The sequence below is a fragment of the Callithrix jacchus genome, chromosome 6 (assembly GCF_049354715.1).
Source record: "Callithrix jacchus isolate 240 chromosome 6, calJac240_pri, whole genome shotgun sequence".
NCBI lineage: Eukaryota > Metazoa > Chordata > Mammalia > Primates > Cebidae > Callithrix > Callithrix jacchus.
Genome location: NC_133507.1, coordinates 101774107 through 101789426, shown reverse-complemented (window position 1 = coordinate 101789426; position 15320 = coordinate 101774107).

Sequence of the window (15320 nt, the reverse complement as noted above, 5' to 3'; positions counted from 1 at the left end):
AATATCTTTGTGGGGTTCGCTGTGTTTCCTGGACTTGAATATTGGCCTGCCTTGCTAGGATGGGGAAATTTTTCTGGATAATATCCTGAAGAGTATTTTCTAGCTTCGATTCATTCTCTTTGTTGCATTCAGGTACACCTATCAAATGTAAATTAGGTCTCTTCACATAGTCCCACATATCTTGGAGACATTGTTCATTCATTTTTGTGCCTTTTTCTCTAATCTTGCCTTCTTGTTTCATTTCATTGAGTTGATCTTTGACCTCTGATATCCTTCTTCTGCTTGGTCAATTCAGCTCTTGAGAGTTGTGTATGCTTCGCAAAGTTCTCGTGTTGTGTTTTTCAGCTCCATTAATTCACTCATATTCCTCGCTAAGTTGTCCATTCTTGTTATCATTTCCTCAAATCTTTTTTCAAGGTTCTTAGTTTCTCTGCATTGAGTTAGAACGTGTTCTTTTAGCTCATGGAAGTGTCTCATTACCCACATTCTGAAGTCTGATTCTGTCATTTCATCACACTCATTCTCTATCCAGCTTTGTTCCCTGTGAGGGTTTGTGGTCCTTTGTAGAAGGTGAGGTGTTCTGGTTTTGGGTGTTTTCCTCCTTTTTGTGCTGGTTTCTTCCCACATTTGTGGATTCATCCACCTGTCATCTGAGTAGTTGTTGACTTTCTGATTGGGTCTCTGAGTGGACGTCCAGATTATTGATGATGAAGTATTTCTGTTTATTAGTTTTCCTTCTAACAGTCTAGCCCCTCTGTTATAGGACTGCTGAGGTCCACTCTGGGCCATGCTTGTCTGGGGAGCACCTGTAGCAGCTGCAGAACAGTGAGGGTTGCTATTAGTTTCTTCATTTGCTATCTTTGTCCCATTTGGCCTGCCAAATGTCAGTCTGATCAGTCCTTTGTGAGGTGACTCTTTGGATATACAGGAGTCAGGGACCTGCTTGAGGAGACAGTCTGTATTTTATAGGAGCTCAAGTGCTGAGCTGTGAGCTCTATTGTTCATTCAGGGCTGCTAGGCAGGTACGTTTACGTCTGGTGCAGCAGAACTCATAAAGCCCCTTTTTTTCCTCAGGTACTCTTTCCCAGGGAGTTAGGGCTTTATTTATGAGTATCCGTTGCACTGTTCTGCCCAGCAAGCAGGCAGTCTAGTCACTGCCTACAAGCCGAGGCTATGCTGAGCTGCTCTGGGCTCCGCCCTGTTGCCATGGGCTCGCCCTGCTATCGTGGGCTCCGCCCTGCTGCCATGGGCTCCATCCTGCTGCCATATGTAATTCCCTGTAGTCCTGTTTATATGGGTGTGGTTAGAACTGTCATGGCCAGGGTGGCCCACCTCTGTAATGGATAACTCTCTCTGTTATGGAGGGTTGCCTCAGCAATGGCAGGCTGTGTCAGCAATGGCAGAGTACCTCCATAGAGGTGGAGTGCCTCGGTAATGGCAGACACCCCTCCCCTACCACGCTACACCATCCTGGGTAGCTGTGCTTGCTGTGAAACTCTCAACCCCCAGCATTTCCAATTGCTGTTTTGTTTGTTTTTGTGGGGGTGGAACTCCCCGAGCCTGATCACCTGGCTCCCTGCCTCAGAGCCCCCCTTTTTTTTTAAGTCAAACGGTTGACTCTCTCCCAGGTGTTTCAGTGGTCTGCTGAAAGGGCACCGGGATCTGTGTGATTTCCTGTGCAGCAACCCACTGCACTGGCTGAAACAACGTCACTGCCTGGGAATCTCCTGGCCTGGCTTACTGTTTAAGTCCCGTTTAATCAGATGAATGTGCTAATCTGCCTTCCCAAATCTCAAATTGCCAGTTTAACAGGGCAACCAGACCAGTGTATTTTGTATGGAGTGCCACTGCACTGCGGCGCTGGCTGAAACAACTTCACTGGCCGAAATTGCCATGCCAGTCGAAACAGCTGTGCTGGCGGCCCATGGGAATCCTACACCTGGGAATCTCCTGGTCTGTGGGCAATAAAGATGCATCTGGAAATGCAGCGTCCACTCACCCTCTGCGCTTTCACTGGGAGGTGCAATCCTGAGTTGCTCCTATAGAGCCATCTTCTCCTCTCTCTCAATCAAGTTTTTAAATAGGATGTTCTCTATAGTCAACTATAATATTTGCAGTAGATAGAAATCTCTATCCTGTGTCATTCATTTTTCCATTTATTTTTCCTGTTACTGAGTTTAGGTTTTCTGCTTTCTACACTCTGCTTCTGTATTTTTCTCTTGTATGCTTTTGGTTCCCAAGGAAAAGCCTAAATTAGTTCTACTTTATTTCAAACACTTGTATTCCAGGTTATTGAGAGTTGTGATAATATCTAGAAATTGAATGGAAGTTGACATTTTTTACATTTAACCAGAGATCTCTGCATTATCATTAGTCACATAAACAGTGTGGACAGGCTTTTTCTTAAGAATAAATAGAATTGACAGTCTCACAAGAATAATTTTATTAAAAAGACAAACACCAAATAAAATGGATCTGGTTGCTTTCACCTTGAGACTGACTGCATGCAGTGGGACTTACTTTTCTTTCTAATTAGATAACTAGCCAGCTAGCCAATAATTAACATAAAAATTCAATCATTACTTTTTTTCTAACCATGTTTCTTTTGTGTGTTTATGCCTTGACTGCTGAGATCTGATGCAGAAATTTCACATTGCTACAAAATTTGCAGTCAAATCAAAATCATGGACATCAAACTCACCCCGGGCCTCAATGTACCTTTCAAATCCCATTTATATCTAGAATAGCATCCCTCTTGTTTATCAAATTCCCTCTGTTCTCTCAACATTATGTTCCAGTATTTAAAATCCCAAACTTTTGCTCATGTTCTCCTTTATTGCATGCAGTAATATTTCTTGGTATTTATTATTAGTTACATCTCCATGCGAGGGTATCAGATCTAAAATATCTGGCAGCTAGAATACCTAAGATATCCCTCCTTTGTGCTCTTTGAGAACCCCTTGGAAACATCTGCCACTCAAAATAAAGTAAATCATTTATTTAATTGTTTATCTTCTCTACTGGGCTGAGTTCCTTGAAGAGAAACATTGAGTCTTTTATTTCTATTTCTCCAGGCTTCTTCATATTTAGCACTGATTTTGATGTTTAATAAATACCTGCAAGGTAAATTGAATGCATCTGAGTATTTTGAACATGACTTAAAAAGACTTAGATCAATGACAAGCAAGAATATTTTATACATCAAAATGTTGAAAACTTTATCTGCTAGTGAATAAGCCCTAGCATTTTGTTGAAGGTAGTGCTAAATGCTCAAAATACTAAGTTAGAAACTAAATCTCATGAAATTTTGATAAGTTCATTAGATGTACTTGTAGATCAATTTACACTCTGCTCTTGACTAAAGTCACATATTTGAAAATAGATTTTTGGAACATTCTGACTAAGAATTTAGACTGTAAAGTTCAATATCACTAAACAAACTGGATACACGAAGCAGAAAAACAAACTTGGTGTATAAAGTAGTACAATGTGTTCTAAAAACGTAGACAAGAAGGATCATTTCTAAGAGAAATATAACTCCTATCAAGTATGACTTTGGATCTGTTTAATATAAAATGATACTTTTTATCTACTTATAAAAGGCAAACATTGTCTCATGGATGAATTTTCACAGAATGAAGTCAACAATATATTTAGCATGATGGGAAATCATAGTTAAGTCTTTTGGGGATTCTTAAGCAACACAAATTATTGAAGTCCAGTTTATTATCATCTGAACAGCATACAGCAAGGTATGTTTCAGCATTACTTTAGTGAACTTTGCAAATGTGCTCATTCACTATTTCAAATCAAAGTGTGTGTTGTAGAGAGGCCTTGAATAAACCTATGAGGCCATTGCTTATATAAGATGTGAATGAGGAAAGAATAAATTACATATCTGTATGTGACTGCAAGCTGAGAAGGTGAGTGGAAACAGTAAGTGAGAGAGGAAGACATGCTAATTTTAAAAACTCATAGTTAAAATGCAACATACTACATAATTCAATTTATAGAATATTTTGAAATGGGCAAAAATCTAGAAATGGAAAACAGTGGTTGCCAGGAACTGCAAATAAAGGGAGGAATTGACAGCAAAGTAGCATGAAGAAATTTTGGGATTGAGAGAACAAGTCTATACTCTGTTTCTGGTGGTGGTTACAGAACTGTATGTATTTGTAAAAGCATATAGAACTAAGGACTAATAAGGGTGTTTTTTAAAATTAAACTTTAATTTTAAGGTAATGGTAAATCTACATGAAGTTGCAAGAAATAATATAAAGAAAGCTTATGTAACTTGAATTCATTTTTTTCAATGGTAACATATTGCAAAACTTTAGTACAATATCACAATAAGGACACTTATATTGATATAGTCAAAATACAGAATATTTTATCTCCACAAAGATCTCTCATATTACACTTTTATAGCTACATCCTACCCCTACTACAACCTTCTTAACTCATGATGACCATCAATATGCTCTTCATTTTTACGTAGAGTCAAGTCCCCTGCAAACAAGAATAGTTGCATTTATTTCTATTGAATTATATGCCTCTTAGTTTCTTTTCTTGCCTCATCACATTGGTTAGAACTTCAGCAGCTTGTTAAATGAATAATGAAAAGTGAAAACCTAACTTTTCCTGAATTTAAGGAGAAAGCATTCCATCTTTTACCATTATGTATAATGTTAGTTGTAAATTTTGCATAAATGCTCAAGCAAGTAAAAGTACCTTCTCTCTTTCTATTTTGCAGTGAATGTGTTGAATTTTGTCAAATAATTTTTCTGCATCAGTTGCATCAATCAATAATAATTATGGTTTTATCTTTACACTCTTATTTTATGGTGAATAACGTTGCTTGATGTTTGAATATTGAACCAGCAGTGCATAGACGGAGTAAACTCCAAGTGGTCGTGATGTATAGTTCTTTCTATATGTTGCAGAACTTTACTGCCATAATTTTCATGAGAATTTTTGCCTATGTATTTATGAGGAATATTATAATTTTTTGTATTTCTTTGTATGGTTTTGTTATCAGGGTAATAATAATTAAGAAGTACTGTTTATTCTAATTTATGGGAGCAATTGTGTAGAACTGTGTTGATTCTTCTTTAACCATATGATAGAATTCTCTGGTGGAAGTATCTGGGACTATAGAGTTCTATTGAAGGAGTTTGTAAAATTACAAATTCAATGCTAATAGTTATATTTAAATTATCAATTTCACATTGAGTGAGTTGTGATAGTTTGTGTTTTTTGAGAAAAAAAAATGGTCCATTTCCACTAAGTAGCCATATTTATTTGTGTCCAGTTGTTCACATATTATCATCTTTTCATGTCCACAGATTTGTAGTGATGGCTTCTCTTTCCTACCAGATACTATTGGCAATTTATGCCTTTTTTTCTTTGTCAATTTTGTACATGTATGTTGATTTTATTGATATTTTAAAGAACCTGCTCTTTGTTTCACTGATTTTCACTATTTCTTTCAGATTTTAATTTATAAATGTCTATTTTTCTTTGTTATTTTTTGCTCTTGTTTAATTTGGATTTTTTCCTTCTCTTTAGGTTTTTGAAATTGAAAGCTTACATTACTGATTTAAGACTTTGCTTCTTTTCTAGTGTATGCATGTAAAGATATACATTTCCCTCTCAGCACTGCTTTAGCTATGTCTCACAAATTTTTATTCACTGCAATTTTATTTTTATTCTGTTCTATATTTATTGAGTTTTTTTGAGAATTTCTTTTTGATTTCTGTGTTATTTAAAATGTATTATACTTTTTAAATTTTTTCATTTGGTTCTTCTTTATATAGTTTATTTGCTAAGACTTTCTTCTTTGCTACAACCTTAAACAAATTTTTAATTTGTTTCTAACATGTTTATGTTGCTTTTTGAAGAAATTTTATGATGTTGTCTTTAAAATCTGTATTAGAGAATTCTGGCATCTCTGTCACTTGAGTGTTGGTATCTATTGGTTGTTATGTTTATGAGTTTGAAATAATCTTGTTTTGAATGAAACTTACATGTTTTTCCTAAAAGTTATGAAACTCTCAACTTTGTTTAGGCCTCCGTTTCATTGACTTATTCTGATATTGTTTCATTTTGCAATGTTAAATAGTGGGATGAAAGTGATATTTCTGGTAGAAATTTTACTTGAGTGTTACTGACTATTGTGTGGGGTTACAGAGAATAGCAAAAAACTATATCAAAAGCAGGGGCATCAATAATAATTATACCATGTAGTTTTCATTCACTGGGATAGTCCCTGACAAATGCTTATTTTTCAGTGTATCGTGAATTTATCATGATACAAATTATTAAATTTGTTAACTTTTGATAAAATATCTTTACAAAATTATCAAACATAGTTTGGAATAATTAAAATATTTAGAACATTGTGGGGGGCTGGCAAGTCTGCTGGGGGGCTTCCGGCCAGTGGAGAGCCTCAGCCCCACTCAAATGTTCTCAACCTGGAAGTGTGAATGCATGGCAGAAAAAACAGATAGACAGTAGGGTCTGGAGGACTGTCAGGCAATGCCAGAGCAGTGAGTTTATTTGTGCACACTACAGATTATATACCTTTCAGTGCTTGAGGAGTGACGTACATTCCATTGTATCTTAAAATAAAATCAAGAACAAGAATCACAAGAAAAGAGGTACAAAAAATATGACTCATCATCAAAGGGTGTACAGCAAAGGGACAATAAAGTTTACAAAAGGGGGTCATAAATCTAAGCATGTGTTTATCTAAAATCAGTCAAGCAAGCAAGATCATTAACAAGGTACAGCTGGAACTTTCCAAATGCTATTCTAAATAGAGATAACCTTTGTCTATTCTTATAGGATCACATTCAAACAGTATGAGTGAGTTAGAAGAAGTAACCAAAGTCATAAATTTATTGTGCAGAGTAGAAACTAGGAGGCACACATTGTCTGATAAAACCACACAATGTCTTGTTAGACCACAAGGCCTGAGCTCAGCCATCCTGTTGCAAATGTCAGAGGCAAAAATAGGTGTTTATAGAATCAGTGCAACCAGACTTCCTCTTTTCTCCTTAGCTCAACAGCCCCCAGGAAAGGAGAAATGTGTACGGGCTCAAGCTCAAGATGGCGATGGTCCTGTCAAGGGTCCCTTGCAAGAGTGATCCCCACAGAACATGACAGAACAGAAATAAAACTATGACTAGAAAGAATGGCAGAAAACACAGCAAAATTATAACAGTGGTTGACTCTGGGCCAATGAACTATGAGTGATTATTTGCTTTCTTTTATCTTACTACATTTGTTCAAATTGTTAAGTAAGTATACATTACTTTAGAGTGGAGAAAGAAATAAAATGCATTTTAGGTTTCTTAATATAGTGATTTTTCTGTGTACAATCAGGTCAGCAATCACAAAATGAATGTATAACATGAATTGTAAGAATAAGATATTATTGGAAGTAAAATCTATTTTATTTGCTGATCTATGTCTTGGTTTTACTTTTACTTCTTTTATTTTATTTCAATGTAATTGTCTAACTTAAATATGTCCCATTTAAGCTGAAATAATTAGAACAAAATGAATAATGAAGTATTAGATCATAACCCAAAATATAAAATAAGTGTCCATGAATCTGTCTATGAAAGATTGAATAAATAAATAAATGGGGAAAAGAGACAAATCTCCCATAGAGAAGAATTCCAAACAAGTTGTGTAGACCATCAGTCTTCAAGCCTGTGAGGCACAATCCTTCATTCCTTAAGAACAGGCTGCATATAGTGAGTTCCTTCATGTGGTGTGGAAAGGGAGGTTTAATGTAACATGAAAAATGTGACAAAAAGTGCCTGAGCCAGGTGCTCAAGGTCGTAGCATGTTTCCTTAATAAGATTTAAAGAAATAGAAATAGGACTTTAACCTTTTGGTCTTTCTCCTCAAAATCAATAATCCCATTCAAATCATGAGAAAATCAAACAAATTCCAATTCATGATCAGTCTACAAATGCCTGGGCAGAAATACTAAAAACCATCAAGATCATCAAAAATGAATAAATTCTAAGCAACTGTCATAGTCTATGGGACATGACCATTAAATATAATATGGTATCCTCGTTGGGATCCTAGAACAGAAAAAGAACATTACATAAAAACTAAGGAAATATGAGTACAGTATGGACTTTAGTTAATAACAATGTGTCAGTATGATTCACTAATTGTAACAAACGTACTGTACTAATGCAAGATATGAATGATAGAAGAAACTGGGTATGGGATATATGATAACTGTCAGTATTTTGTTTATAATATTTCCATAAAACCACTCTAAAAACATATTTAATTTGAAAAACTTGAACTACCTTAATCACAAAAATTTCATATAATTATATAACTTTTTAGAAGCTATTAATTTTGTTTCAGTTAGACAGAATACAAAGATATAACATAGGGGAGGGCGAGACAGACTGTTAGATGCAGCCAGGTTGTAACAGCTCCTACTGAGGGACCAAGATGACTGGTGAGCTCCTAACAGATCTTCAGGGAAGGCACCACACAAGGACTGAGGGAAGACAGAATCTGGGCTGAAGGGGAGAAACCTGGGAACCCTGCACAGGGTTGCCATACACCAAGACTCATTCCCAACTCAGGATGGCTCCAGGGGAACTGGTGAGTTGAACTGGAAAGGAGCAACTTGCTCTTGCCACTGGACTCAGGCACATTTGTATGAGAAGACCCCTTGACCACCACAGGGACATTCAAGTTGGCAGAGAGAGTGGCTTAGACAAGTGGGGGAGGCAGCAAGCCAGTTGATGTAGAGCCAAGAGAGTTTGGTGCAGGAGCCTCTGTAGTGGAACACAGTTAGAAACAGCCCTCCCCCAGGCTCAAATTCCTCTCATAAAAAAATTTAGTCCCAGGGAAACTGTTGGACCAGATCTCTACAGAGAGGTCTTACCCATCAGATGGGGCCAGTCCAACCTGAACACCCCTTGGTCTGGTGGCCTCTCCTGGGGACCAAGCTTGGCTACACTTACTTGCAGGGCAGTCTCTGGTTCCCTGGGGAACCACACCATAGCTTCTGTGCTGGTAGACCATTCTTGAATGGCAGAGACCTTCAGCTTGACCCTTATGACCGAGCCCCAGCCTGCACACTCACTCCATATACTGCAGCTTCTCCTGGACCCACAATAACTCCCAATATCACTTTACTGATGTGTGCCTACATGGGCAGGTTTTGCTTTTCTTGCCCTGCCAGCACACAGGAGTATAATCCAACCCCCTGCCTTTGCTGACCCCATTGCAGACATAGCCTTAACAAGCATAGGACCATCTCGCTCCACTCCCATCAGAACCCCACCTTTGTGCTAACACTGCACAGAGAATAGTGGATCCATCCTTCCTTGCTCTGAGTGATCACTCCTGCATGTGTGAGACAGAGAAGGCACCCAGACTTGTGCCTGCCAGAATCCTGCCTCTGGGCCAACACTACCTAAAGTGTTGTGCACACAGTCACCAGCAAGGCCCCCAACCTGCCCCCAGCTACGTTGTCTCCATCAATGTGGTGAATTCCTAAAGGGAGGTGGCCTCCCTCCACAGCCACTAGCACTCTACCACAGCTACCACTACCACTGCTGTTGGCACACTCTGAACTGCTTTAGCTGACATCACCCATCAGAGTTTAGTGACCATTGATCCAGTAGCCCCTCGATCCCCACAATGCAGTAGATTCTTAACTTTGAGGAGCCAGAGAACAAAGTCAGAGCCCAATACAAGTCCTTCAGAGTTAGAGCACACAATACAGGAGATGAAAACTGAGCACTGGCCCCCTAAAATCTTACAGAAATGAAACCAGTCGACTGAATCCACCTTATGCTATAATCAAATGCTCAAGGTCATCAAATAGGATAAAAGAAAAAAATCCATCCAAAGGTTAGCAATCTCAGAGATTGAAGTTAGATAAGCCCACAAAGATGAAAAAGAGTCAGCGCAAGAACTCTGAGAATTCAAAAAGCCAGAGTGACTTGCTTCTTCCAAATGACTGTATCACCTCTCCAGCAAGGGTTCTGAACCTGGCGGAGGTGGCTGAAATGACAGCAATATAATTCAGAATATGGATTGAAACAAAGATCATTTCACTACATTGAAACTCAATCCAAGGAAGTTAAAAATCATGTTAAAACAATTCAGGAGCTGACAGACAAAATACTCATTATAGAAAAGAACTTAACCAAACCAACCTGATAGAGCTAAAAAACACACTACAAGAATTTCATAATGCAACCCAAGTATTTTTTTTTTTTTTTTTTTTTTTTGTAGAGACGGGGTTTCACCATGTTGACCAGGATGGTCTCGATCTCTTGACCTCGTGATCCACCTGCCTCGGCCTCCCAAAGTGCTGGGATTGCAGGCTTGAGCCACCACGCCCGGCCACAATCCCAAGTATTAATAGCAGAATAGACCAAGTGAAGTAAAGAATCTCAGAGCTTGAAGCCTGGCTTTCTGAAATAAGACAGTAACACAAGAATATGTAGAAAAAAATGAAAAAGAATGAACAAAACCTCTGAGAAATATGAGATTATATAAAGATCGAGACCATCCTGGTCAACATGGTGAAACCCCGTCTCTACTAAAAATACAAAAAATTAGCTGAGCGTGGTGGTGCATACCTGTAATCCTAGCTACTCAGGAGGCTGAGGCAAGAGAATTGCCTGAACCTAGCAGGCAGAGGTTGCAGTGAGCCGAGCTCACGCCATTGCACTCCAGCCTGGGTGAAACTCCATCTCAAAAAAAAAAAAAAAAAAAAAAAAGAGACTCATTAGTGACCCTGAAAGAAATGGGGAGAATGCAACCAATTTGCAAAACATATTTGAGGATATTGAAGCAGAATATTTTCCTGACCCCTTTGTGGTACTCATGACAGGGGTGGCTTGTTTACTTAGCTCATTACTCTTCACTTGCAGGAGGGAACATGAGCAAACAAGGCAGGATCTGGAGTGCATGAGCACTGGAACCCTTTTGGTACCAACAGGATCAAATTCTGCTCACTGAACCTGTTATGTTCCACCCTTCACAGATGAGTGAGTACAGGAGCCTTAGTGAGTGCTTTTGGGCACCTGCAGAAGCAAACTCTGTGTAGGCCACATGGCAGCATTCAAGCCGGGTGCTCATGACAGCACTCTTCACCGCAAACCAACAGAATATACACTCTTTTCATTGTTACGTGGCACATACTCTAAAATTGGTAACAATCTGAAGTAAAACACTCTCCTTAGAAAATACACAAAACTGAAATCCTAACAAATCATCTCTCAAAACACAACACAATCAAATTAGAAATCAAGACTAAGAAATGTACTCAAAACCATACAGTTACATTGAAATTGAATAACCCTGTTCCTGAATGACTGTTGGGTAAATAATAAAATTGAGACAGAAATCAAGAAGTTCTTTGAAACTAATGAGGACAAAGATACAACATACCGGAATCTCTAGGACACAGCTAAGGCAGTGTTAAGAAGGAAATGTATAGCACTAAATGCCCACATAAAAAGTTAGAAAGATCTCAAGTTAACAACCTAACATCACAACTAGAAGAACCTGAGAACCAAGAGCAAACCAATTCCAAAGTTAGGAGATGACAAGAAATAATCAAAATTAGAGCTGAACTGAAGGCGATAGAAACACACACAAAAAAATTCAAAACATCAACAAATCCAGTAGCTGGTTTTTGAAAAAAACTAATCAAATAGATAGACCTCCAGCTAGACTAATAAAGAAGAAAAAAGAGACAATTCAAATAAACATAATCAGATGACAAGGGAGGATATTACCACTGACCCCACAGAAATATAAACAATAATTAGGGGATATTACTAACACCTCTATGCACATAAACTAGAAAATCTTAAGTAAATGAACACATTTCTGGTACACATCCATTCTCCAGATACTAAGCCAGAAAGAAATCAAATCCCTGAACAGACCAATAATGAATTCTGAAATTGAGATAGTAACAAATAGCCTAATAACAACAATAACAACAACAAGTACAACAAAACACAACCCAGGACCAGACGGATTAATAGCTGAATTCTATCAGATATCCAAAGAAGAGCTGGCAGTATTTCTGCTGAAAACATGCCAAAAACATGAAAAAGAGGGACTCCTCAAATTATTCCACAAGGCCAGCATTATCCTGGTACCAAAACCGGGTAGAGACACAGTAAAAAAGGAAAACTTCAGGTCAATCAGTGCTCCTTGATGAGCACTGATGCAAAAATCCTCAACAAAATGCTGGCAGACCAGGCACCTCAAAAGGCTTACCTATCATGATCAAGTAGGCCTTATCCATGGCATACAAGGTTGGTTGGTTCAACATACTCAAATTACTAAGTGTGATTCACTACATAAACAGCTAAAGAAAAAAAATCACATAATTATCTCAATAAATACAGAAAAGGCTTTTGAAAATATTTCACATCCCTTTATTTTGAAAATAAACTAAGTATTGAAGGAATGTACATCAAAATAATACAAGGCATTTATGACAAACCCACAACCAATACCACACTGAACAGGCAAAAGCTGAAAGCATTCCCCTTGAAAGCCAGCACAGAAAGGGGATGCCCTCTCTCACCACTTCTATTCAACATAGAATTGGAAATCCTGGCCAGGGCAATTGGGCAAGAGAAAGTAATAAAGGGTGTCCAGATAGAAAAAGTCAGACTATCCCTATTTGCAGATCAGATGATGTTCTATCTAGAAAACCCCATAGTCTCAGGATAAAAGTTCTTTCAGCTCATAAAGAACTTCAGCAAAGTCTCAGGATACATAATCAATGTGCAAAAATCACTAACATTCCTATACACCAACAATAGACAAGCCAAGAGCAAATCAAGAATACAATACATTTTGGGAGACTGAGGCAGGCAGATTCCTTGAGCTCAGGAGTTCAAGAGCAGCCTCGGCAACGTGGTAAAATCTCATCTCTACCAAAAATACAAAAAATTACCTGGGTGTGGTGGTGCACACCTGTAGTCCTGGCTATACTCAGGAGGCTGAGGTGGGAGAATCACTTAAGCCTGGGAGGCTGCAGTGAGCTGAGATTGCACCTCTGCACTCCAGCTTGGGTGACAGAGAAAGACTCTGTTTCAAAAAAGAATATGAACAGATACTTTTCAAAAAATACATGTGGCCAATAATCATACTTTATAAACCTTAATATTACTGATCATTAGAGAAATGCAAATCAGAACCATAATGAGATACCATCTCACATCTGTCATACTGGCTATTATTAAAAAGTAAAAAAAAATGGTGATGAGGTTGTGGTGAAAAGGGAACGCGTATACACTGTTTTGGAAGTGTAAATTAATTCTACCTTTGTGGAAAGCAGTACGGCTTCTCTCTAAAGAACTAAGAACAGAACTACCATTTGACCCAGCATTCCCATTACTGAGGATAGTAAGTAGCTTTTCCATAGAGACACATGCACAGTAATGTTCCCTGCAGCACTATTCAAAATAGCAATGACAGAATCAACCTAAATGCCAGATTGCATAAAGTGACAGATTGGATAAAGAAAATGTGGTATGTAGATACCATAGAATACTGTGCAGCCATAAAAAAAAAAAAGAATGAGATTATGTCTTTTGTGGGAACATAAATGAATCTGGAGGCCATTACCTTTAGCAGACTAACACAGGAACAGAAAACCAAATACTGCATGTTCTCTTATAAGTGGGAGCTAACAGATGAGTACTCATGAACACCAAGAAAATAACAACAGACATTGAGGCCTCCTTGAAGGTTACAGGAAGGAGCCGCACAGAAAAAATAACCACTGGGCAGTACTAGGCTTAATACCTTGGTGACAAAATAGTCTGTACAACAAACTCCCGTGACATGAGCTTCCCTGTATAACAAACCTGTGCATGTACCCCCAAACCTAAAATAAAAGTTAAAAATACTTTCCAACTCAGAAAATAAAACCGTAATAGGGGAAAAATATATAATAGTACCACACAAAAATATCTGTTATTCATCATTCCTGATTACTTTTCTAATCCACATCTTCACCAATGGATACAGAAGTCAAATACCGTGTTCATATGAAAGCGTTGAGAAAGATTAACACCATTGGTGTTTGTAGCAATGACTTTAAGGAACTGAGTTGATTCAAAGATTATAAAATAAGCTCAGATATTTTTTGGTAAATATTATTTGTGGTTATGATTCCTTGAAAGTTGTTGATTATGTAAGGTATAAATAGCACATTTTTATCAGCCCAAATCTTTTATTAGTTAGAACACCCCTTTCATTGTATTAAATAAGTATAGTTATTAATGACTACTGATTCAAACCCTATACAGGTTCTTGATTCCAAACATATATACGCATGGTTAGTTACCTATTCCATTAGTTTGTTAATCAATAAAGTCCAATTTCCCTTTCCTCATTAATGTTTATTTCTCCTCTGTTATACATTTTCACTTTATAAATTAATGCTGATAAGTGCTTTTCGTAGTAATTATTTTTATTTTTTTGCTTTATGGTATCTCAGAAACTTGCCTCTCACTATTAAGACTGGTTTTTCGGCATGTTTCTGATCTTTTCTTAATGATTTCTTTTGTAATTTGGAGCTTGTATCTCTAATCTATAATTCATATATTCCCAAATTAGATTATAAGGTCCCTGTAGACTAGAACTTTGTCTCTTTCATATTTACATTCTGCAAAAGCTAATGTCAACATTACTTCAATATTAGATGTTGACAAATAATGTTATTACACAAAATTATTTTGCATTAAGACGACTCGACAAACTAATCCCAATTAATTAAAGTTTGAAAATATTAAAATGAGTCAATACATGTGCTGCTAAATTGAATATTATACAAAATGGATTTAAATGTATGTACATATTTATTTGCAAATTTCATAGAATCACACTATTTGGATGTTATTTGTGGGCACTGATGTCAGTCTTTGGATATCCATATGCTCTTTTTTATGATGAGAATCTTTTATGAATTTTGAAGTTTATATCCAAGCCAGTTAAATTTTTTGAAGTAAAATATATGGGCGCTAACTTACAATTGTTCTCTTGGAATTATAATATAATTATTTTTAAGAGATATAAACACTTATTCTGCTGATAATACTTATTCACTGAGAAATTTCACTCAAGAGCAGTGACCTTTAATTGATGTTGTAGCATCTATAAATATAAATTAATTTTATTCCTAGTATCAGTCCAAAAAAGGGCAAAACAGCAATAGCAAAGAAAGGGAAGAGATGATTTTAAAAACTTTCTATTCCCCTTTTCTCTATAATAGATGCCAT